General features: G+C 37.5%; 1 protein-coding gene and 1 long non-coding RNA gene across 5 annotated transcripts in view; one reads left to right on the forward strand and one right to left on the reverse strand.

Moving 5' to 3' along the window:
• Positions 1-23,436, reverse strand: part of LOC117565909 (uncharacterized) — a 69,298-nt gene that overhangs the window by 35,886 nt on the left and 9,976 nt on the right. For all 3 annotated transcript variants that reach the window (XR_004571946.2, XR_007954579.1, XR_004571945.2), the window contains exons 2-3: positions 18,517-18,590; positions 3,122-3,193 (exon numbers count right to left, since the gene is read on the reverse strand). This is a non-coding gene — a long non-coding RNA (uncharacterized LOC117565909). The remainder of the gene's footprint in view (positions 1-3,121; positions 3,194-18,516; positions 18,591-23,436) is intronic.
• LOC117565903 (rap1 GTPase-activating protein 1) overlaps positions 1-23,436 on the forward strand; it is a 104,135-nt gene that overhangs the window by 35,362 nt on the left and 45,337 nt on the right. The gene's annotated exons all lie outside the window — the stretch shown is intronic.

Raw genomic sequence — 23,436 nt, forward strand, 5'->3', positions numbered from 1 at the left:
ATAGCCACAGGTGCTGCTTGCTTTGGCAGCCATTTTGTTGGCTGTCAGTGTCAGCAAAAGATTTCAATAAACGCATAAATTTTCAGTCTATTTTTAGGCGCACAAAGTGCGAAGTTAAGACGAAAAGAAAAACAACAACAACAACAACAAGAGAGCTGAGATATTGCGTAGGCCAAAACAAGTAACATTAATTGGTTGAGTGTCAACAGGCTCGAAAAGCTCGCGTGGGTCTCAAAAACATAAAGATCAAATAAACATAGAAGCTTTCAATCTGCATTCATATTTACAGTGACAATTACAGAGCCACTCTTAACATAAATAAGTAAAAACATAACAGACGTCACTCACCAGACAACAGCCGTGGAGTAGCAGAGCAGCGAGTGAGACGCAGCAGAGCCAAGGCAAAGGAATAACAGCAGCAGAATAGAAACATTAACAGCAGCAGCGCCGAGGCAGAGGCAGAGTAAAAGCAGCGCAGCAGCTGCGGACTGCAGAACAACCCAAGCAAAAGCAGAGCAAGGGCAGCTGCAGAGCAGCACCAATATTTTGCACGTCTTCATCGTACATGCCTTGTCTCTTTTGCGCTCACTGCTTCAGGCGATCCATTTCAGCTCTCCACAATGCAAAGGCACACGCACACACATGCAAGTGCCTGCACTTTTTTCACTCCCGCGCGTCTCATTTTACCGAATTAAAGCAACAAATTACACACACACGCACTTGCACTCTTTATTTGCACACACGATAATCACTTTTCGGCACATAAATGGTTAATTAATTGCAAAATACAACGCGCACAAATTGACGAGCACATGACGTTTCAATCAATTAGCGTAGATCAACTGAGTTGAGCTTATGCGAGTCATTTTCGGCAAAGCCCTTTCGCAGCGTATGCGCTCTCATGGCTTTGCTGCTCTCTTGAAGTTACGCTCTCTTAAACGTTAGCTGCACTTGTGCGTTGTTGCTGCTTTGCATAATTCCATTTTGCGAGTGCCATTAACTGCTGGAAGATCGAATGGCGTGATAATTTGATTTTGCAAGGCGTCAGAGTGAGATAGCAATATGAGAGCTTGGAAAGTGGCCTCGCAACGTAAATGGTGACTATTATTAATTAGATGTGACCAGAGGCCGTTAATGGCACACAAAAAAGCGAAGCGCAAGGTGTGCGAGCTAAACAAAGGACCAAAGACCACCCAAGACGCTGATCTCTCTGTCTGTTAACGACAACGTGCCATAAAAATCAGCAAAGGTGACAAATATAATGGGGCTTCCAGAATGTGGCTTGGCATATTAAATGCTGCGGTCATAAAACTGCGCCTCGATGCGCCAACTAATTGATGGTCGTGTGGATCAGGTCGTGTTACAGAAACGAAATTGAAATTAATTAATATATATATTTAGTACATTTACACCCTGTGCAGCAGTTGTAAGGGGTCGCTTAACTTGTAAGACATTTGATGTAATAAAAAGACAGTTTGTTGACTGTAGGGTATCTCGCTGCTGAGCACACTCGCATTTTGTGCGGAGTTCAATTATTGCAATTTGGTTGTCAACTTTTGCGCTAACGAGCCAAGCGACGCGTAATTATAATTCAGCAAAGGACAACGAGAGCGAGAGAGCGGGCGAGTGGGAGAGAGAATGAGAGACAGACAGGCGTTTGAATGTGTGCGTGTGTGTGTTTGTGTTCGTGTGTGGTCACAGTGTGCATATTTCAATCATCATCATTTGGCACTGCGAACCTTTTAACATTTTTACACCTGACCAAAGCGACGGCTCGCTCTCTTCCTCTTCTCGCTTTGGCAAATTAAAAACACATTTTGTGACATGTGAAGAGTGTTGTTGTTGTTGTTGTTGCTGTTGTTGTTGTTGCCGTGTTAACACATGCCGTGCACACACACACCTAGAAAGCGCCGAACTGACACGGCTCATTAGACAGGGACACGCAGAACGAGAGAAAGAAGTGGGAGAAGGAGAAGGAAAAGGAGACCAAAAGGTCTCCTTAAAACTGTCCTAATTAGCTCCATTTGAAACTCTATATGGAACGCACACGTGTCAAATATTTAAATAACTAATAAATGCACTTTAGGAATTTCTTCAATTATTGCAGAATGATATTTTCTTTCATTCTTCTTTAATATGCTTTTCAATTTACTTCCTAATAGACTTACTCTTTATTATTTGCTTCCTAATAGACTTCTTCTTCGACTTGCACTACATTTAATGGTATTGGGAATATATAAAATTCTTTTGCCTTAAATATTTAAATAACTATTGAATACACTTCAGCTATTTTCTTCAATTATTTCTCAGTGATAATCCTACTTTAATTTGCTCTTCAACTTAAAACATAATTTAATTATTAGTTTTCTTGTTCGCCTCGAACCAATCGCAAAACTTGAGAATTCCGCAATACTGTGAGAGCTGATATTTCGACTTTTTCAGCTCTTCAAGTTTTGTGCTGTCTTTAGGCATTCATTTCTGCTTAAAACGGGCTGCAGCTTAAAAGTTTCTCTTGCTGTGCGAAACTTTTTAGGAATACAATTTGCATATAGAAGCAGTGTGTGTGGGGGAAGAGTGGGGGGAGGGGGATGAGGTGCTGCTGACCAGAGACGAAATGTCATTTGCCAAGGATGCGGCACCAGACAGGATCTTGTTTAATTGAAAAAAATTAACTCGGAACAAGTTGACAAGCAAATAGACAAAACTGGACAAGACAAGTTGGTAAGACCAACTAAAAGTTACCCTATAAAGAGCTTTTGCATTGAAGTTGAGAGGAAGGTGGCTTAAAAATTGTGATTTTATGAGCCCAAATTTGTAATTTAACTATGAAATTCAATGATAATAATATAAGATAACTATAAGGTACTCTATAATTGGCTTTGGATTGAAGTTCCTCGTAATTTTTAAAAAAATTTCTTATTGTCCGAGCCTAAATTTATGATTTAATTATTTAATTCAAGAATTATAATATAAGAAAACTATGAGATAAGAGAACTATGAGATAAGAGGTTATACATTAAAGTTGCTCGCAATTTGTGGAATATATTCTGATTGTATGAGCCTCAACTCGTGATTTAACTATGAAATTTCATAATATTAATATGACTTGAGACATACTCACTTTGTTATTCTTGTAAATTATATTTACTGCTTAACAGTTTGCAAAGTAGGCGAAGAACATGTTTCAAACATCCTGGAAATAAAGAAATAGGGAAATTAAATGTAGACAATTTGTTAGGCACTAAGGAACTAAAAAATTAACTCAGCTGTCCGCCTCACTCATCACACAGCTTAAAGTTTACAGGGTATATAATGTGATGAGCTGACCAAGGCTCGCCACTCTAGGTGTGAGCAGGGAGATGGATGAGGGGGAGTGCGGAGAGCGCAAAAAGAGTTAACAGAACCTTCCAATTGGCATTTGAGGCGTGTGGCAGTAAATTTGCATGCCGAGAAAGCACACACAGAGAGAGAGAGAGAAAGAGACTGCAAATGTTAATGGGAAAAGGAAAGTGGTAAGAGGGGAGTGGGGAATGGGGAATGGAAGAAGGAATGTCATAGAGATAGGGAGGAAATGATGTGTCAATGTCGAGCTCGTGCTCGTGCTCGGTTAACGACTACTAAGTCCCATCAGCAGACGACGACGATGAGTTTGTCAACTTTGATGAAATGATGTCTCTCTGTCTTGTCTCGCTCTCTCTCTCTCTCTCGCTGTGTACTTGTAAGGACTCGCTGTGCACAATGCAGCGTCGGGACATTGCACTGTCTGCCTGGGCTCAGGCCTCAATCCTCAATCCTCAATGCTCAATCCTTGCCTGAGCTTCACAGTCTGTCTGTCTGCTATTTGCTTTGGGACCAGCCGCATGTGAGTCGGCAACTTTCTCAACTTTTCTGCCTCTCTCTCTCTCTCTCTCCCTCTTGTTGAGCTCTGACATTAACCCCTCAGAGCAGCGAGCATCAGGCAAAAGGGTCGTGAGGCTCTTGTCCCGTTCCATACGCTCTACATTTATTAGTTTTACATTTTTTTACTCCGTCCGTTGTTGTTTTTTGTCAATATCGAGAATCGAGATAGATTCATCGAGTGTGTTGCCCTTTAAACCTGTTTTGTCCTTCGACATTTAATTACCCGCTCTCAATGGGCAACAAATGAGCCTCAAATTAGTTTGTCAAACGTTCGCTTTAAAGTCGCCCATTTGCCACTTTTCCACTTTTCTACTTTTCTACTTTTTGCATTTTCATTGCCAGACTTTAAGCAGAGTTCTCCGAGTTTTCCCGAGTTCTGAATTGTTAAGCTAACAACAGCATAAAAAAGCCTCGCAGTGTTTCTCCTTCCTCCTGTCTGTCCCTCTCTCTCTCTTTTTGAGTTGTCGTCTACACTGCGAGAAATCATGTTGAGGCTGCCTATGATTTGCCTCCGACGAATCTGCTTAAATTGCATTTGCAGCATTAAATGAGGAAATTATATTTGTATAGACCTTGACAGCATTAGATGGCAAAGCAAAGGAGAGCAGAGGAGAAGAGAGGAGGCTTTGGAGATGGGAGGAGTGCGGATGGCAGTCAAGAGCTCGCTGCGAGTTGCATTAAAACCTGTTCAAGTGCCTCAGCCTCAGCTTCAGCTTCAGCCAGCCTGAAGTCGCCAAAGTCGCAAAGGTGCCGCGAGAATTGAAGAAAAGTCGAAGATGAGATTCTCTAAAAAATAGCTGATCACAATTCTTTTTTAACTAAACTTTCTTGAATGAAACTATTTTATTTAAAACTAGGTAAGCAAACTCCTTAATCGGTAATCATCAATAAATTCCTTATTATAATATAATTCTAAGACAAACAAGTATTCTCCGAACCTGAACTAGAAATACTTCTCTTAATAAAGAAACCTTTCTCTATTTTCGTTTAACTTTGCATCACAAATAGCTTGGGGAATTTAAGGAAATCGATTAAGGATAGATTTCTCATCAATAATTGCTTTAAAATGATGTTCATTAATTGAAACAGATGATGCACAACTAAGTTTAAACCTTAAAGTAACCTATTAGGAACGGATTGGGAGAAAGTCCCGTAAACGATGCTCCTCATCATTAATTTAATTTAAATGATATGCATTAATTTCAACAGATAATACATAAATAGGTTTAACCCTCAATGTAATATAGTAGGAATAGATTTGGAGAACGATAGTCCTGTCCCTAGACGATATTCCTCAACAATAACTTTCTTAAAATTATAGTTTTAGAGACTTACCCCTAAACGATGTTCCTCATCTATAATTGTTTTAAAAAAATGTTCATTAACTTAAACAGATAATACATAACAAAATTAAACCCTTTAGACAACGCATAAGCGATTTCTTTGCTGCTCTTCATCTATGCATATACCTTCGCAAATGAGATGCTAGTTTGCACAAGTATCTGGTATTTAATGGATTCCTGAGATCCATCCGCGATGCCCTTGCAGCAAATTGCACCCGGATTAGAGTATAAAAAGTGCTGACTACAGCGATTGCGACTGCGACTGCGATGACGTTTTAATTATGTGTGCCTAGAAGGCAACTGTGACTAGGGGCTGCATTAACGTGCAACCAACTGAGCGAGCGAGACAGCTAGAGAGAGAAAGAGAGAGAGAGGGGGGAGGGGGTGGACGGTGGCCTAGCCGAGACGCTAGCGAGACAGTTGACGCAGGATTTAGGCGTCGGGTGGGAGTTTTGCTTCTATTTTTTTACTCTGCTGTATTTTTTTGCAAATGAAAAGTGAATTCAAAACGGAAACATTGCGAAAAATGCGGCAATGCGGCAACGAAGCTTTTCTCCCTCATACCCTTCTCCCTTTGGGAGGTTCGTCTAGGCCCTGAATATGAATATGAATACATTCGTACACTGAGCGAAATTCATGTGAGCCACATTCATAAATGCAATTAAACATTTAAAAGCTCACATGTGAATAGGTGTGTGTGTGTGTTTGTGTGTGTTTGCAGTTCATTAAGTGATGTTGCGACCCAACTCAACCCCTTCTCCCCCCCTCCATTCCTCTTTCCTCCCACCCAGCCACTTCCTGCACATTTATAGCCTGTGAATCTAAATGCGAATGTGAATGTTTTGCAAGCTTTGGCGTAAATTAACAAGCGTAACAGAGGCCCACACAACGACCGAGCGAGAGAGAGAGAGAGAGTGTGTGTGTGAAAGAGAGAGCTTGAAATGTGTCCAAAGGGTGTCGCTGCTCTGCCTCTTGTGGGTGGCCAGCTGGGAATCTGTCTGAATGAGGCGCAGCCAGCGTAAAGAGTGAAGAGCAGAGGAAGGTGAGGGGCAAGAGAGGGGAGAGAGAGAGGGGAGAGAGAGAGGGGAGAGAGAGAGGGTACTAGGGTTGGCCTTACAACGAAGCAATCTGCAGAGCACAGTGCGAGGCCTGGGTTAATGTACTTTTACGGCGTCAGCTTGACTGGCAGCCTGGCCCCATTCTCTCTGCCTTCCCTCCCCCCTTCTGGCTGCCCCCTTTCCCCTCCTCGTTGGCGGCGATAAAATGTTTTATTTAGTGTGTGCACAAAATGTAATTCTAACATTTCATTTTTTCTTTTTTTTTTGCTTTTTGTAATTGCGGAAATTTTCATTGAAACGAATTAGCTCGACAAAATTTGTGAAATGGATTTTGTGCTCCCCCTTTGATTGGGGGGTTGTCAAAAGGGTTGAAAGGGGGCTGAGGGGGGCTGAGATTGGGTGTCCAATGAGAGGTGAACGCTTTGTATCAATGTCAGGGTCAAGCCAATAATGTGCGGCATCCAAAGTGGAGCCAAGGCAGACAGACAAATCAAGGAGTTGAGGTCACATTTGTATTGAATATTTTACCAACTCAAATCATTCTTAATTTACTTTGTTTTAAAGAGATAACTCGAAAACATTTCACTTGATATTAAATTTTTAAAGTCTCATATCAATAATGTTTAAAATAAACTGAACAGAAACTTTCTTATATTTTACAATTCATAATTTGAATAATTTAGAATCTGAATATTATTTTTAAACATTAAAATCGTTGAACATCATGGATTGTCTAACAAAGAAATCAATACTTTTGTTACAGAAATCTTGCTCTCTTTTTTCTACCTCTAAAAATCATAAAATATTAATAACTTTTCAGAATTTCCTCCTACCAAAATGTACTCTACTTTACATCTATAAAATAAATCATTTTTCATAACTAAACGATATTTTATCATAATGTATTGCCTGATAAAGAAATCCATTTTTTAAATTATGATTGAATAGAAATCTTGTTCCCTTTATCATCTATAATCCATAATTTTAATTTTATAATCTTAATATTCTTCTTCAACGCTTATTTAATAAATAGATAATGTAATGAAATAGAAATATTTTTGTCACTTTTCCACCTCTAAAATTCATAAAATTTTAATAATTTTTCCTCAAAATTTTCTTCTCCAAAAATCAACTCTACTTTCCATACATAAATCATTTTTCATAATATTTCTGAGCGTTATTTTATCATTGTTTCTTTTTTTAATAGATTCTTTTGGTATGATTAAACAGAAATCTTACTCCAACTTTACAATCTATAATTCATAATTTCAATAATTTTTAATCTTAATATTCTTCTTCAAAGTTTATCTAGTCATCGATATCTTTGGGTCAGCACCCAATAAATAGAAATCTTGCTGTCACTCTTCCACCTCTGAAATTCATAAAATTTTAATAACTTTTTGTTTAAATTTTCTTCATCAAAAATATACTAAACTTTCCATTTATAAAATAAATAATTTTCAATAAATTTCGAAGCGATCTAAAGGGATCATTGATTGTCTAAAAGTGGCAGAGCATTTCATAAATTTCCCCGCTCTCCTCTCATTAATAGTCGGTTGTGTTGTTGCCTCCTACTTTATGTTGCATATTAATATGCAACGAGAGTCGAACAAATTTATAGTTTATTTGTCGCATTCTCTATGGTTTGTTGCTGTCAATTCATAAAATTATGTTAATTTTATATGATTTTAAAGTCTTTCCCCCTCTCTGAAATTATCAAATCAAACGCTGCCAATTGAGCAAGTAAATCCAAAAAAAAAAAAAAAAATGTAAATGGAAAAAAAACCAACATAAAAAATTATAAATTCAAACCCAAAAAAAAAAAGCTGTGAGTGCTCAGGGTAGTTCAGGGTGATGAACGGAGGGTGATCTGAGGGTGCAAACCTCCCTTGAGGGGTGAAGCGCGTGCGCAGACGCCTTTGACACCTGAAGTAGATGCAATCGGAATTGGAACAGTGAGGGATGAGAGAGATGAGAGGTGAGAGAGAGCTGCGCTTGCCACTTGAAATGAACTGCAAATTATAAAATCATAAAACCCTAAAAAAAAGGGAAAAATAAAAAAGAAACCCTTTACTAAAATCTAAAGAGAAGCAGTTCAAATAGATCTTTGAACCGCAAAAGATTTAACTTCTTAGAGTTCCTTGGTGTCTTCGTGCTTTTCCTTGGGGTGAACTCGGTAGTTAAGTCGCTTTATGACTAAACTATATGCCTCATAAAGGGTATTCGGAGAACTGGGCGACGACGAAGACACATAAACAGAAGCGCAACTAATTTGCATAATTTCCTCCAAGCAACTAGAAACAAGTAAGAAAGCTAAAGTCGAGTGTGCTCGACTGTGAGATACCCGCTAACCATTTTGAATAAAAGCAATATATTTTGCGGTATTATTCTCAAAATATACCAAATATACTGCAAAAATACTAAAAATATACCGACGTGGCAAACATTTGAAACAAACTTGATCTGCGTACAAACATAACAAATGCTGTCGAAAAAATTAGAGCTCTATCTCTTAAAGTCTCTGAGATCCAGTGTTTCATACGGACAGACGGACAGACAGACAGACACACAGACGGACAGACGGACATGGCTAGATCGTCTCGGCTGTTGACGCTGATCGAGAATATATATACTTTATAGGGTCGGAGATGCCTCCTTCTACCTGTTACATACATTTCCTGCCGGCACAAAGTTATAATACCCTTCTACCCTATGGGTATCGGGTATAAAAACGTGTAAAAGTAGCCAAAGAAGGTGATGGAGAAGTTGGAGAAGAAGGTGCTGCGAGAGTCGACGAAAGTGAAGTTAACGAGTCGGGAAGCGACCCAAGAGTTGCCCAGAAGTGCCTGATTATCATTATTATGTATGCACACACACACTTACTCACATTCTCGGGTCGAAAGACAATAGAATTATGAGGTGTTGAGCGTTAACTTGACTAGCGGAACGTCTACGAAAAAAACAAACCTCAGAGAACAGAATGAGAGAGTGAGAGATAGAGAGAAGTGCCAGATAGAAATAGAAACAGAAACAGGCCCAAGAAACCCCGCTGGGCATATTTCAGAGTCTCGCTTCTCAACTCTCGCCTAGTTAGCTAAGGTAACTAAAAACACAAAGACAATAGGTAGAAAGTTATGTGTTTCATGGCTAAAAATGCAGTCAGAGAGAGAGAGACAATAACAAAACGCTGAAGAACAAACTACAAACTAAACGTAAACACGTCTAATAAGACCGACTGCAGATTGAGTTAAGATTATTATTCGTGACCTAATCAAAAAACCAAACAAAACAAAAATCAGAGGAAGTCCAAGTACAAGTCAAAGTCAAAGTGGAAGTGGAAATGATGTTGAGGTTTTTTATTTTTCAACTTGCTGAAATTGAATTTTAATGATTCAAGAATTGCATTGTGCTTAGGCTATGATTACGATTAGTTCTCTCTTGAGATCAACGAGAAAAATTATACAGATAGGGGAAAGGAAATTCCCTTGTTTCTCATCGCTGACAAATTGCAGTCAATGAAAAAGGTTTTTCTCCACTTTTCTCCGATTGAGATTAATTGGGAGCGGAGTTCAGGTTGCTTTTTGGAAAGGAACTTCCTTTCCTTACCTCACTTATTTTCTTGACTTCTCCTAAATAATTTATTTATGAAATCAATAATCTAAACTGCAGAATTTTACAAGTTTGTTTTTTGGTATCTACGGACAAGTATTTCATTAAAAAGTTACTTGGTATCATAAGAGATAATATTGATAAGAGATAATGTGATATGATGTCATATGATGATATTTCATTACAAAGTTACTTGATATGATAAGAGATAACTTAGAGCATTCCTCAGTCAGTTATCTGCAGAACTTTTCTTGGCTTTCCCTATCAACTGTAGTCTAAAATTATTCTATTTATACCTCGACCATTTACTTTGTTGAAATCACATTTAGAAATTTAACAAAGTAACAAAAATAATACTACCAATAAATTACTGAAAATTTCTAAAGCAGTTCTTTCCTATTTATCATAGACATCATAATGATTTAAGCCATCTTTGTGTAGTATAATTCTGCCAATAAATAACTGCAAAACTCTTTAAGCACTGCAAGTTTTTGTTACCAAAAGTCGAGGGTTGCTTGTGAGTTCATTTTCCGCACATTTCTCGCACTTTTTGATTGACTTGAGGCTGCTTCAGCCCTTCAATTTCAACACTGATATCAGATATCTGATCTGTCGGACCACTGGGCTGACAGTTCAGGTGTTAATGACTCCTTTAGAACAGCAGAGTGAGCTCTCTGACCATTGTTTGTCATGTTTTGCATGCCCAAAAGTCCGGTTGAAATTAGTATGCTGCGTATTGTGGACATAGAGGCCTCTATACAGCGCTCAATTCCATTGTTCTGGCCACCCCAAAAACAAAGCCGGAGCTGGCAGAAGAAGCACAGAAGCAGAGGCAGTCAGTCAGTCAGGCCTTTTGTGTGGCAGCACGCTCATATCCGGTAGCCGGCCGGTGTCGGTATAATGCCATATAATGGCTTGATAGAGAGACTCAAAAAAGGCCAGGCGAACGCGCAGCGACTACAAGTTCAAAGCGAACATGTTTGATCGCAGCGCTGTGCTGAGCCTACGCGTCGAACTTGTTCGTTGCGATCTACAGCGTAGTTCCGGGGTTGAAACTCGCCTCGGTTCGACTCGACTGGGTTCGTTGTGAGCTAGCCGAGCCTGCGGAGTTGGTCCGACTCCAAACGCGACTTCAGTTGAAACACATTCGTCGTGTCGTTAGGTTGTACATACGCGGGGCTCCGTTAAATTGGGTTTTTACTTAAGCGAACTTTATCGAAACGAAATCGCGAAACATATTCTTAACATCGTAGTGTAGAACTGTAGAACGTTGTGTAACTGTAAGATTTAGTTAGCATTTACTTCCAACTACAAAAAGTGCAATACAAAATGCTTTCTGAAAGTGCAAGTTCCTAACTACCTGTTAAGCAAAACGAATCGAAGATCCCTCAACGAACGATCTTGAGGCAAAACAAACAGAACAGACAAAAAGTGTAAAACAGAAATCAGAAAAAAAAAAAATACCTGCCAAAGGAGAGCTAAGAAGTGTATCTATCTTTCTCTCTTTTTGATTTGTTCGGGATAATTTTACCTGTGTGGGAAAATTTTGAAAACAAAATGAAATATCTAACGCATACACACAAGGAATCCTACACATTGGTCGCTCGCAAACGCTACATGAAGAACCTGCTGTACGTATCTACACTATATATCATATTCCCCAGTCATTGATCATATATCAAAAGTGTCGTTTAATAATAAATATTGATGTTGTGTTTGTTTTCCGTGACATATGCGAAAATTATGCAAATTTCTTTTGCTTTGATTAGCTTCGCATAATTCGCATTAATTAAATGCAATTCAATTTGTGCCACGCACTTGAACAACGTGCCACGCATTTCCCCCTCCCCTCCCCATCCTCCCTCTTGCGCATCAAATATGCAAATTTTTCGCAGTTGCAGGCAAAAAATGTCACACACTGTTGTTGTTGTTGTTGTTTATTGTTTGTTTTGTTTGCGATTTTGCTTTGTTGCCTTTTTGCACATTTTACTATGTTGTGTGCATCCCGTTGTCCCGGTTGCATGCCCCTTTGTGTGGCACTGCAAACAAAACCGCAAATGACAAAAATTTGCAAATGAGTTTATGGTTTATCAAAGAGTTCCATTATCTTTTTCTCTCTGCAATCGGAGCTGTAGGCTAATTTTCTTTTTCCTTGAAAACCCTTTTCCGTCTTTCCCTTTTCCCGCTTTTCCTATTTTGTGGGCAACGCCTTAGCAAAGTCTTTGTCAACGTTTGTCATTCTCCTTAAGCATAGATTGTTAATTAAATTTATGATTAATGAATAGAGCCCAAGACACTGTTGATGATGATGATGATGATGATGTTGCAGTTGTTGTTTGCTCAAACAAACAGCTGTTTATTTCTATTTGTACATGCAACGGTAGCAGGACATTTCTCTCCTTTTTTTTTGTCGGTTGTCGCCAAAAAATGCTGTAAGGCGATATGCCTAACCCTTTTTTTAACCCCTCTCTCGCCTAGCAATGCAACCCTCGATTGGCATTTTTTGTAGTTTTTTGCAAATCAGCAAAGTCAACAAGAAGTTCTCTCATTGCTTATCAATTTTGCGGCAATCATTCTACAGAGAACCGTTAGGCGTTAAGCCGCAGTCGCATTCACAGTTGCATATCGCCAATCGATCGATCTGCGCACCATAAATCACATTTGTTGTTGGCCAAACCCACATGAGATCGCTAAAGTCTCTCAGTCTCTCTCTCAGCCAGAGTTCAACGCCTACGCTGGGTCAGCTGGCGTTTCAAATCGCGTGGTTCACAAAAAAAAAACATATTTTTTATTTGTTTGGCCCGCAGCGCAACTGCTGATGAGCAGAAAGAGAGGAAGTGAGGGGGAGAATGGTAATCAACGGGGGAATGATCAACAGTCATGCAATAAAAAAAGAACTGAGAAGGAAGCAGCCTAGCATATGTGCAACTATTCACGATTAATCAGAAAGAAGTTAGCAAGAATGAATTGGAAATGTTCCTAAAATAGTTTACTATAATTCAATACTTTCCACCATGGTACTAAGAACGAAGTAGAAATGTTAATTATAGCAAATCATAAAACAGTTTACAACATTGCAATAACTAAATATATGTTATAACATCCTACAACACTTTAACCTAGCTAGATATTCCCATTTGGTCCATTTTTCATATATTTATATTGACCAACAAATAGTTTATCAAATTTCAATAACTAATTTGCTTACTGAATAACTTCTTTATAAAAGTGGCATTCAATTTACCTTATGACTTCCTACAAGCCTTTAACCTAGCATCTATATGTGTTACCTATTTTGTCTAGTCGTCATATATTTAAAGCTAGATTAACAAATAGTTTCCCACATTTAAAGTATTTAAGTAAAAAATTGTTGGATTTTTGACTTCGAATAACTCTCGATACATAACTATCCTAACTTTACAATATATAAGTTTTACTTATTCATGCTTTATATATCAATACAAACTATTATTCGCAATTAAATCATATATTTTTTAATAGATTGTATTCAAATATAAAGATTAGAGTTTTATATAAGCAATTATAGTTTTGAATACTTATAATAATTAACAAAAATTGTGATATAATACAAATAATTTGAGCATTTGGGAAGTTAATTTGAGTCAGGTCAACAAAATATAAATATTCAACAAAAATAAAGATGGTTGCAAACTCAACAACAACGTTTTTATGCAATACAAATAATTGTGAATTGATCATGTGGGAAGATAATTTCAGACAGCAAAAGATTTGATCAAAAGGTATAGAAATCTATGAAGATTGAACCTTATGAACTAATCAGAACATTATTCAATGTGACATTAAAAACAATTGAGATAGAAAAGCAACATATGAAATGAGAAGGTCATAAAAAACCGAGAGGAGAGTAACACAGCAAAAGCTATGCATTTAGTAGTCTGTGACTCACAAACCATCTATTCATTTATTTATATATTTATGTGTGAATCAACTAAGTCAAAATGAAATTAGTTAAATTAGATGATAAAGCAATAAAAAAGGTTGAAAGCAAATTGTAAGAGATAAACTCATCACAGAGTGTAAATTTGTGCAGAGTAAACAAAACAATTTGCTGCACTTTGCACACAAAACGCGCGCAAATCGCTGCGAAAACGCTCCGAAAACGCTCCGAAAACGCGCGCGTCTTTTGCAGTCACTCAGAGTGCGGTAATCGGACAGCTGTAATAATAATACACGTTGGCATTTAACCTACTAACACAGCACAGCTTACTACACTTAACTACCTGGTGATCCATCAATTGTGCGAGTCTTGACTCCACTTCCATCGCTCAATATGTCAATATTGTCAAGCTGTCAAATGTTTTGAGGAAATGCGTTGCGAATCGTTCACTTCGCATCGCTTTGCATCGCTTTGGATTGCTTTGTATCTCTTGGCATCACATCATCGAAAAAGCCCACAAAGCTGCGTCCCACATCTCTTATTTTCTGCTTTGGCCATATAATTGCAAATTAACCAGTTGTGGTTGCCTTGGGCAACAACGTTTGCTGATTGAGCCAAGCTGATTGCAGCACTTGCTGTATTTTCGACCTTGCGTTCAACTTCTCACCCACGCAACTTATTTGGAGAACTTTGTCGAAGCGAAGCGAAAGAGAAAGAGACTGGCAAAGTTCTCTTGATAATTAGTGACTTTTGCCCCGCCATGAAATGTATCTGCTAGCAACACCTTGAGAGAGAGAGAAAAGCGCGCCTTTTTTTGTTTTTGGGGAGGCACGTGGCATGTGGCGCGTGTTTGTGGCACATCAATTGAGTGTCCGACTGCGCTGCATTAATATGCAAAGTGGCTGCCACAACTAAAAAGCCTGGCTGGGCTATTTTTATACTATATAGCATAAAAATATCAACACTCGAAGCCATTTTCATGCTGCATTTGCCAAGGAGAACTTTCAATCCAAGTCAAAGGAAGAAGAGGAAGAGGGTGAGAAAGGGGGGAAGCAGTCAACAGGTTGCGCTGAACTCAATTGCGTGTCAAATTGAAGTTGCTCAAAGGGGGAAATGAACACTTAGCACGGAAGAGAACACCAAGGGGGGAAATCGCTTGTAGTTGTTAATGACGCTGCTGGCAGTTATATAAGCCAAAAGCAACGAGAAGAAAGAGAGGGAGATAGAGAGAAGAGCGAAATGGATTGTTGACTTGTTGCTATTTGCATAATTATCCACACAAAGATGATCTGGATCGTGCGCCTCGAGCTCTTTGTCAATTGGATAATGGTTAATGGATCACACTGAGTGGACGCTAAGTAGACCGCGAAATGGGTTAAGAGTGAACAGTCGACAGTCGATAGTCGACAGTCGACAGCTCTTGATAGACTCGTTTCAGGCGTTATTTATCACACGACTTTCACGTGTTCTAGGGCTAAACAAGTTGACTTCATTGTAAGCTCATAAAATACATATTTTACAAGTGAGTTGATGGCATACAATTAAAAGTAATTCTAAAAATAAAATAGTTTCCATTCCTTTGCCTTTAAAAGTAATGAGTGAAATTTCCTTTAAATTTCATTTTCCCAACTGAATTATGTTACAAAAATACTGCTACTCCTAGAAAATTTCCTTCAGTGAACCATTTTCTTAGCGGCAGTAATAACATAGTTTCTTCTAGTAATAAAATAGTTTGTCTTTGAAAGTAATGAGTGCGTCTCCTGGGAAATTTCCTTAAGAGAATCACTTTCTACAAAATTAGCTGCCTTCCTTAAGCTGAGATCTTTGTCTTAGTAATAGTAATATGTGCATCTCATCCCAGAATATTTCCTTTCAAGAATCATATCACAGCTTACAAATCTAGTTTGCTTTCTTTAAGCTTGTAAATTTCCTTTACTGAATCATTTTCTAAGCTCAATTCGAGCCTTTAAAAGACAATTCCTCATAGGGAATTTCCTTTAGTAAATCATTTTCTTATCGGACTTCTACTAACAAAATAGTTAACTTTCCTTAAGCTGAGATCTCTCCTTACTCCTAGGAAATTTCCTATAAAGAATAATATTCTCAGCTGAATTCTAGCACAAAAATAGTTTGCTATCTTAAAGCTGAGATCTTCCCTAGAATTTCACTCTCATCTTTTAGTTTGTGGTTTGTTATTAATTTAATTAAAAGTTTTCGCACTTTCCAACTCTCTACTCAAGAATCCCTCTCAAGAATCTTAACTCACATCTTCAACCTCAACATCTTCTATGTTTTTATCTATCGCTGGTTCTTCAGCATTCCTTTGTTCTTCTCTTTCTCTCACACTTGTGTCTTTCTTTTGCTTTTTTCACAGCTACTTAGCATGCTTATTTATTGTGTTGAATATTCAAATCGTCTTTGACTCTGTTGATCTTCGTCTGTTCATCCTTTCACTCGCTCCCTCACACACTGCTGACATCTTCCCTTCCCCATTCGTTTGGGGTTTCCTTAACTCAGCTGCTTAGTCAATCTGTTAGAGTATTCTAATCTGGCATCGCATCACAAGTTCTTTTCTCATTGACTAACCTGATCTACATGCATTCATCCAACACTTTCACCTCTCACCCAGTTCTTGCTTGAGTTGAGAAAAGGTTGCAGGGCAAAAGAAGATGAAGATGAAGAAGAACTAAATCACATTTTCAGCTAATCTGCCTGGCGGCAATAAGCATCAGTTGCTGATTGTTTTTCCCATGTTTTTCACTGACCACAGAGCAGCTGCCCAAAGGGGAAAACTCCTCCTTCTGGTCTCACTTTCACTTTACGAGTAAATGCGGCCACTTTCCTTCGATCGATCAACTAAGAAGCTGTGACGCTATAAATTTTACAGCTTGTCAGCAGCAGAAACAAGTTCCTTCTTCTTTCTTGGGGTTATCAATAAAAGATGTTGGAAAATCGCCACGAAAATTGTGTAATTTTAACCCAAAAAAAAGGGAAATGAAAATTATGCAAATAGCCAACCAATAAAATAGGAGAAAAGCCTTGACAGCTTCAACTTTTACGGCAAATTTGTGGCTAATTTACGAGCGGGCGAAAGGAAAGCGAGGAAAGCGGAAAAGCGTTGCCTGTACCTGGCTGACATCATCTCAAGAAGCGTTTTCTAGGAGTGTGGAACGTGTTGCATTTTCATGAGAAACCCGTTTTGCAACCCTTGAAGACAAGTCCTTCGACAGACACAGACACAATAGGGAAATGGGCAGGGACAAGTTTTTCCGCTAGCGGAAATGAGAAAAACTTTCACGCGAATGCGAATCGAAATCGTTGAAAACCGAATCTGAATCCGAATTGAAATCTGAATGCCGCGTCAAAGACTTGCAACTAATTTTAATGACAATTCACGCGGTGCGCGTCGCGACTTCTTTCCCCTTTTTTTCTCCCTCTGCAGTGTTGCATCTTGTTCCTGTTCTTAAGGATAATGCCACCCCATTTCCCATTTCCAGCTTAGCCTCTTTTCTTTCTTTAATCCGCCCTTTTGCTTCTTTTATTGCTTCCTTCAGTTCCTTCACTTCCGCAAGTCGACTTTCTCAACTCTCTCTCTGAATGTCCTGCCATCATCATTCATCATAAATGACGCTCACGCTCGGTTATTGACTCGAGGATTTAGCTCTAAGTGTAACTGGCGTCATTTTCACGTACTTTTCGTATAAATTGTTCACATATATCCTGCGGCTACAATTATGCTATTAATTACGACCTAGACCAGGGCAGGACACCCCGGCGACCTCTCTCCCTCTCCCTTTCTCTACTTTTCTCGGTCTGATTGTGACTTTTGTCGCTGGCATATCCTTTTACATGTGCCCCTATTTCGCTCTCCTTTTTCCTTTGTCCAGTTTGTGTTTTTAGCTTATCGAAAAGTGCATCGCACTGCAGTCGGTGCGAGTCCTTTCTATGTCCTTGCTATGTGTGCTAGGCGATATTATCAGTTTTGTGCTCCAGTTTCCACTGAAACTCAAAAACTCAAAGCTGACCCATTAGCTCTCTCTCTCTCTTTCTCTCTGTCTGTCTCTTTCTCTGCGTGTGTGTCGCCTTTGTCCTTTGGGACTTGATTTGTTGTCTGCCTGCCTGCCTGGACATTTCCTGTAATTTCTCACTGGGAAAACTCACTTGACTCACTAATTAGCGCCCGGGGAGCAGCGACAACTGAGAACTGAGAACTGAAAACTACACAGAGAAAGACTGAAAAGAGAACTTGATTCTCTATCAAAATCTGCAGAGCTGCTTCATCTGCTTCTGCCTCTGCTTCTCTTTCTCAGGCTGCGACAAGTGTTTTTCCCACGTAACCACACAGCGGATATCCAAAAAGTCAAGCGAGAAACCCAAACTCAAAAAACACCGAAACAGAAACCCCAACAGAACCTTGCACAACAAAAAACCCAACTCAAGTCTCAGGCTCTTACTTCATGGCTGAGAGTCGCTTGAATTTGTCATTGAATTTGTAGAGAACAATAAAAATAAATTAAAATTATAATCTATAACAAATTACTGTCACGTTAAATACTTTAGTCTGTTCAATTAACAAAGAGTTTTAGCAATTTTAATCTAGTTCTCAACTAACTTGTATGTGCCACATTTTTAAGATCTTCCAGTATTTAGAATAGATATTAAAAGAAGAAAGAAAGAAAGAACTTACCTTTCTTTTGCAATTATTTCAATAGTTATATATCAAAGTTATTTCACATTTTATAATCCAACTTTCAGCAAAAACTGAAAGGAAAAAAGAAAAGAATCGAATACATTTTTAATACTTTTATAAAAGGAATAAACTGTAATGATAAATAAAATAAATATAAAACCAAATTTCAATGCTTTCTATGAAACCAAAATTCAAGAATCGATTTTTCTAAGTATTTTCTTGATAATAATAATTGTTAAACATTTTAGATAATAATAATTGTTAAACATTTTAGATACTTTCTTTGAAAGATTTTTAAGTTAATAATCGATTTTTCAAAGTATTTCCTTAACAATATTAATAATGAATAATGAAATGAATAATGAAAGTTTTTAAAGATAAAAATAATAATTCATTTTTGATACTTTCTTTGAAAGATTGAAAGTATTTGCTTAATAATAATAATTATTCATTTTAGATACTTTCTTTGTAAGATATTTAAGATAATAATTGGGTTTTCAAAGTATTTCCTTAATAATAATAATAATAATTCATATTTGGAACTTTTTTTCAAAGGTATTTAAGATAAGAATAGTTTAAGCATTCGCTTAATAATAATAATTCATTTAATATACGTTCTTTGAAATATTGAAAGTATTTGCTTAATAATAATAATTCATTTTAGATACTTTCTTTGAGAGAGAGTATTTCCCCCTTCGACTTTTCTTGAGTTCTATGAAATTCATTCGTATTTTTTCGGCGCATTCTAAGTGAAACACTTGCCGCCTGTCTCCGTCCGTTTGCCGTTTGGTTTGTTGGTTGGTTGGTTGGTTGGGGCTGTGATTAAGTGCAGCGAAGCAGGTCATATATCTTCTTTCACTCCTTTTCCCGACTGTCAACACGCCCCTCTTAGCTGTTGTTGTAATTGTTTTTCTTTCATTAGTAAACATTTTCCACTCTGAACTCGGCGGCAAAACTTTAAAACACGCGCAATGCGCCGCGCATGCCAAATGAGTTAAGGCAGAGAGGGGGGAGGAAGGAAAAGAGGAGAGGGGAGAGGGAAGGGGGTTGAGGTTGGGTGGGTGACATAAATTTGCATTTAATGAACAGTTTTTGGTGTGGAAAAGAGAAATAAGCGAGCTGAGAACTAAGCTAAGGAAATATTAACGCTTTGTTTAGCTCGTAATAGCTTTTAATGAAGTGGGCGGGGCGGGGCGGGGAAGTGGAACAATGCCTTGTGGCATGCCACAGACGCAGGCGCAACGGTAACTGCTGCAAGAACATTTGCAACCGGAAGCGGAATGTTTTTTTTGTGGGTGGCAACTGCTAGAGAAAATGCAATTGATGCCGCTGCTGAATGTTCCCTTTCCACGCCTGCTGACTTTTCAGCTGTCCCCGTTCCCTTTCTCTCCCCCTCCCTTGTAAGGATGCCTTCGGTTGTCATGTATTCATCCTGTTGTTGTCACACACATATTTCTCTGATTTTTATTGCTTGTTAGGGACATTCATTCATTTTTATGTTATGCTCAGCTTCCAAACTCCATTTCGATTCTGATTTTATTTCTATTTCAATTTTCATTTCTATGCGGACTTTGTCGCCCCGCCTGAAGCTGAAGCTGAATCTGAAGTTGAAGCGCATTTTTCCCTGTCAATTCATGTGAAAAATTGTCATAAAAATGCAATAAAATGTTTTGCTCGTAATTTGATCAGCCAAACTACGTTGAGTTCCTTTGCTGATGCTGTTGCAAAAATCCATAAATTCATTCGATTTTCCCAACTAACAAATATTTGTTATTATAACTCGAAATATTGTATGAAACGAAGTTATTAAAGATATTTAAATGTTCAAGCTTCAATCTATTTCGAATGCATTTACAAGTGTTAAAATTCCCCACTTCGAAATTTGATATCTTTTGGTAGATTAAATTATGTTTTGTGTTTAACTAAAGGAAGTCATTCCAATCCCTGTTTTATGTTTTATGAGCAATTTAGTGAGAGAGAAACCAAAACATGTTATCAACAAATATTTGTGTTTTATGCAGATTGAAACACGAAACGCTGCAGTTGATTGAATTGTTTTCAATTCAAAACAAGTTGTATTGAATGTTTGTTTATGAGCAAGGTTGAGAGTTTTTTCTATGCTTTAGTTGCATATTAATATGCAGCCAACAACTTTGATAGTTTTTAGTGAAACATAAAACGATTTTATTGATTTAGAAATAGAGTTGTAGCTTACTTAAGTTATTTCAATTGAATTTTAAACAGTTTTGAAATAGAGTTTGAAATCTGAATTTGAATTTTACAATGCTGAAGTAGTTCAGTTGAATTTTTAGATTTAATTTTTAATGCCTTAAATCAATATTTTGATTGAATATTTAAAATTTTGAATAGTTTTTGTTTAGTCGAAAGTTTAGAATATTTTATATCATTTATTAAGTTGCTTCAATTAAATTGTAAACTGTTTTTGTAGAGTTTAAAAATTGAATTTGAATTATACAACATTGAAGTATTTCAGTTGACTTTTTAGCTCAGATGTTTAAAGAAATATTGAAAGATATAAATGATAGTCGTTGTAAGGAATTTCTGTTACATTTTTGAATAGTTTTCAGAAAGAGTTTTACAACTGAATTTAAATTTTTCGATTGACTTTTAAGTGTTGATCCTTAAAGATTTAAATCAGATTTTTAATTTAGTATTTCAGTTTAATTTTTGAATAGTTTTCGTTTAGTAAACAGATCATAATATTTAATAGTTTTCGTATAGAGATTTACATCTAAATTTGAAGTTTACAATGTGAATATCAGAATATTTCATATCTCTATATGGATGACTTAAATATCGATCTTAAAGTATAACTGACAGCTGTGATTTTTATTTCTTCTATTAGTATTCTAACTTCCGATTCCTACTCTTCCTCCCCCTCCATGTTGCAACTACTTTGTAGTTCTCGTATTACGAGACAACGGGTTGCAGCAATCCACTTTCTCTGCCACTTTGTGGCACGCACTTCAAACTATCAACACTCGCTGCTCTGCTTCTTCTACTTTTGACTTTGTTGTTGTTTCAAGCGATCATGAGCTGAGTTGTGATGAGGCAACTGAGTGGCGTTGCACGTTGCACGTTGCATGTTGTTGTCTTGTTTTTGATATCCTTCTCGCATAACTGTCATCATTTTATGATTTTTATGTATGCCAAGCATCCTTGTCCCGCTTCTGCTTCTTCTTCATGCTTCAGTTCTCTCTGGAGGTGTTAATTTATGGCCGCCGAAGGAGGAGCAGAGCAGAAGAAGAAGCAGGAGCAGAAGAAGAAGCAGCTCCATGTGCAGCTAGAATAACAACAACAACAACTGCTGACAATATTCGTGCTGTTTTTATTGTCTTTGGGAGAATGTGGAGCAGCATCAACAGCAGCAGCAGCTGCACACACCTAACAACAACAACAACAACAACAACAATGTCAACAACAACTGGAACAACTACGACATCCTCTTCGAGTATGTGATGTGCTCCTTTGGGCCAGCTGAGGTCGCTTTGAGGTCTTCTCTGAAGTTCCCTCTTTGCCCCCTCCTCACTCCCTTCTCTTCATCTCTTTGCTGATTTGCTCTGTGTGTTCTTTTTGAGGCGTTTGTTGCTTTTTGTGTGTCAACAAAAGTGGCAACGGCTGCAACAAAACTTCAGCAACCAAAAAAACAGAAAAAGGAAACATCTGAGAGCAGACTTCAACACACACACAACTCGCATTCAAATGAGCGCAAAAAACATTGCACAAGTGACAATAAACATGGAGAGCAAAAAAACAAAAATACAAATGCTGCAAAAATTACTGAAATATTCAAGAGGCACTCATAATTCTTGTTCTCCTTGTTGTTGCTGTTGTTGTTGTTGCTGTTGTTGTGTTCTCTGATGCGTGAGAGCAACTTAAAAAGTTGAGAAATGCTTCACTCTTGAACTCCGTGCATTTCTCCCTCAGCTCAGTTCAGTTCTCGACATTTCCTGACAGCTCAAGGAAAAGCGAAACACTAAAAAGCGAAAAGCAAAAGCAAAAGGCAACTATCCGAATCCTTTTCTCAAGTGCACTTATCCTTTTGGCAATTGTAGTGGCAACTTATAGGAAAGTTCTCTTCACTTCTCTACGAGATCATCAATGGGAACTATTTTGCACACTTTTCATTTTCAATTCTTTACAATTTCTAAGCCTCAACTTTGCTCATTGTGATCGTTATTCATTTTAGTAACAATGTATAACAATGAGTAAACTGATTTTGCTTAAATATTTTGAAAAGAAGCAGACTTAGTAAACATATTTTCTGATTTAATTTTGATTAAGAAATGGAGATGGAAAAGGCATTTTGAGGAAGATTGGTGATTTTCTTCAATTTTAGATAGAAGAAATTTCTTCAAAATAGTTTTTTTTCCCAGAATCTTAGAGAGTTTTTATTAGTTTTATGTTAGAAGAATTCGTCATAAAGCATAGGAATATATTACTATACTAATATTTCACACATAAGATACTTTAGGACGAATTCTTCTAACATAAATCTAATAAAAACTAAATCATATATACACAGAAAGAAAAACCGTGATAAAATCAAGAATAAAATCTTGAATCAAGATTGTTTCATTCTTAAATTAAGATCGAAAATCTTCAAAATATCTAGATTACCAAACCTTGAAATCCTAATATTCTGGGAATTTTAATCTTTATGTTTTTGTTCTTATAACTTTTCTATTCTTATTCGAAGTTCTTTGACTCTAAATAACTCTTCTCCATTTCACATTATGTTATATCATTGCTTTAACTCTTTTGTTTCGGATTCTTTTCCTTATAAAATACTCCACTCTATTTCACTTCTCTAGTTCTCTACCTTTTCCTTTGTTTACCTTATAGAGTACAACATTTTTCAGCATTTTCCTCCCATTTACTTTGCTTTGTATTCTC

This window comes from Drosophila albomicans, chromosome 2L, assembly GCF_009650485.2.
Source record: "Drosophila albomicans strain 15112-1751.03 chromosome 2L, ASM965048v2, whole genome shotgun sequence".
NCBI lineage: Eukaryota > Metazoa > Arthropoda > Insecta > Diptera > Drosophilidae > Drosophila > Drosophila albomicans.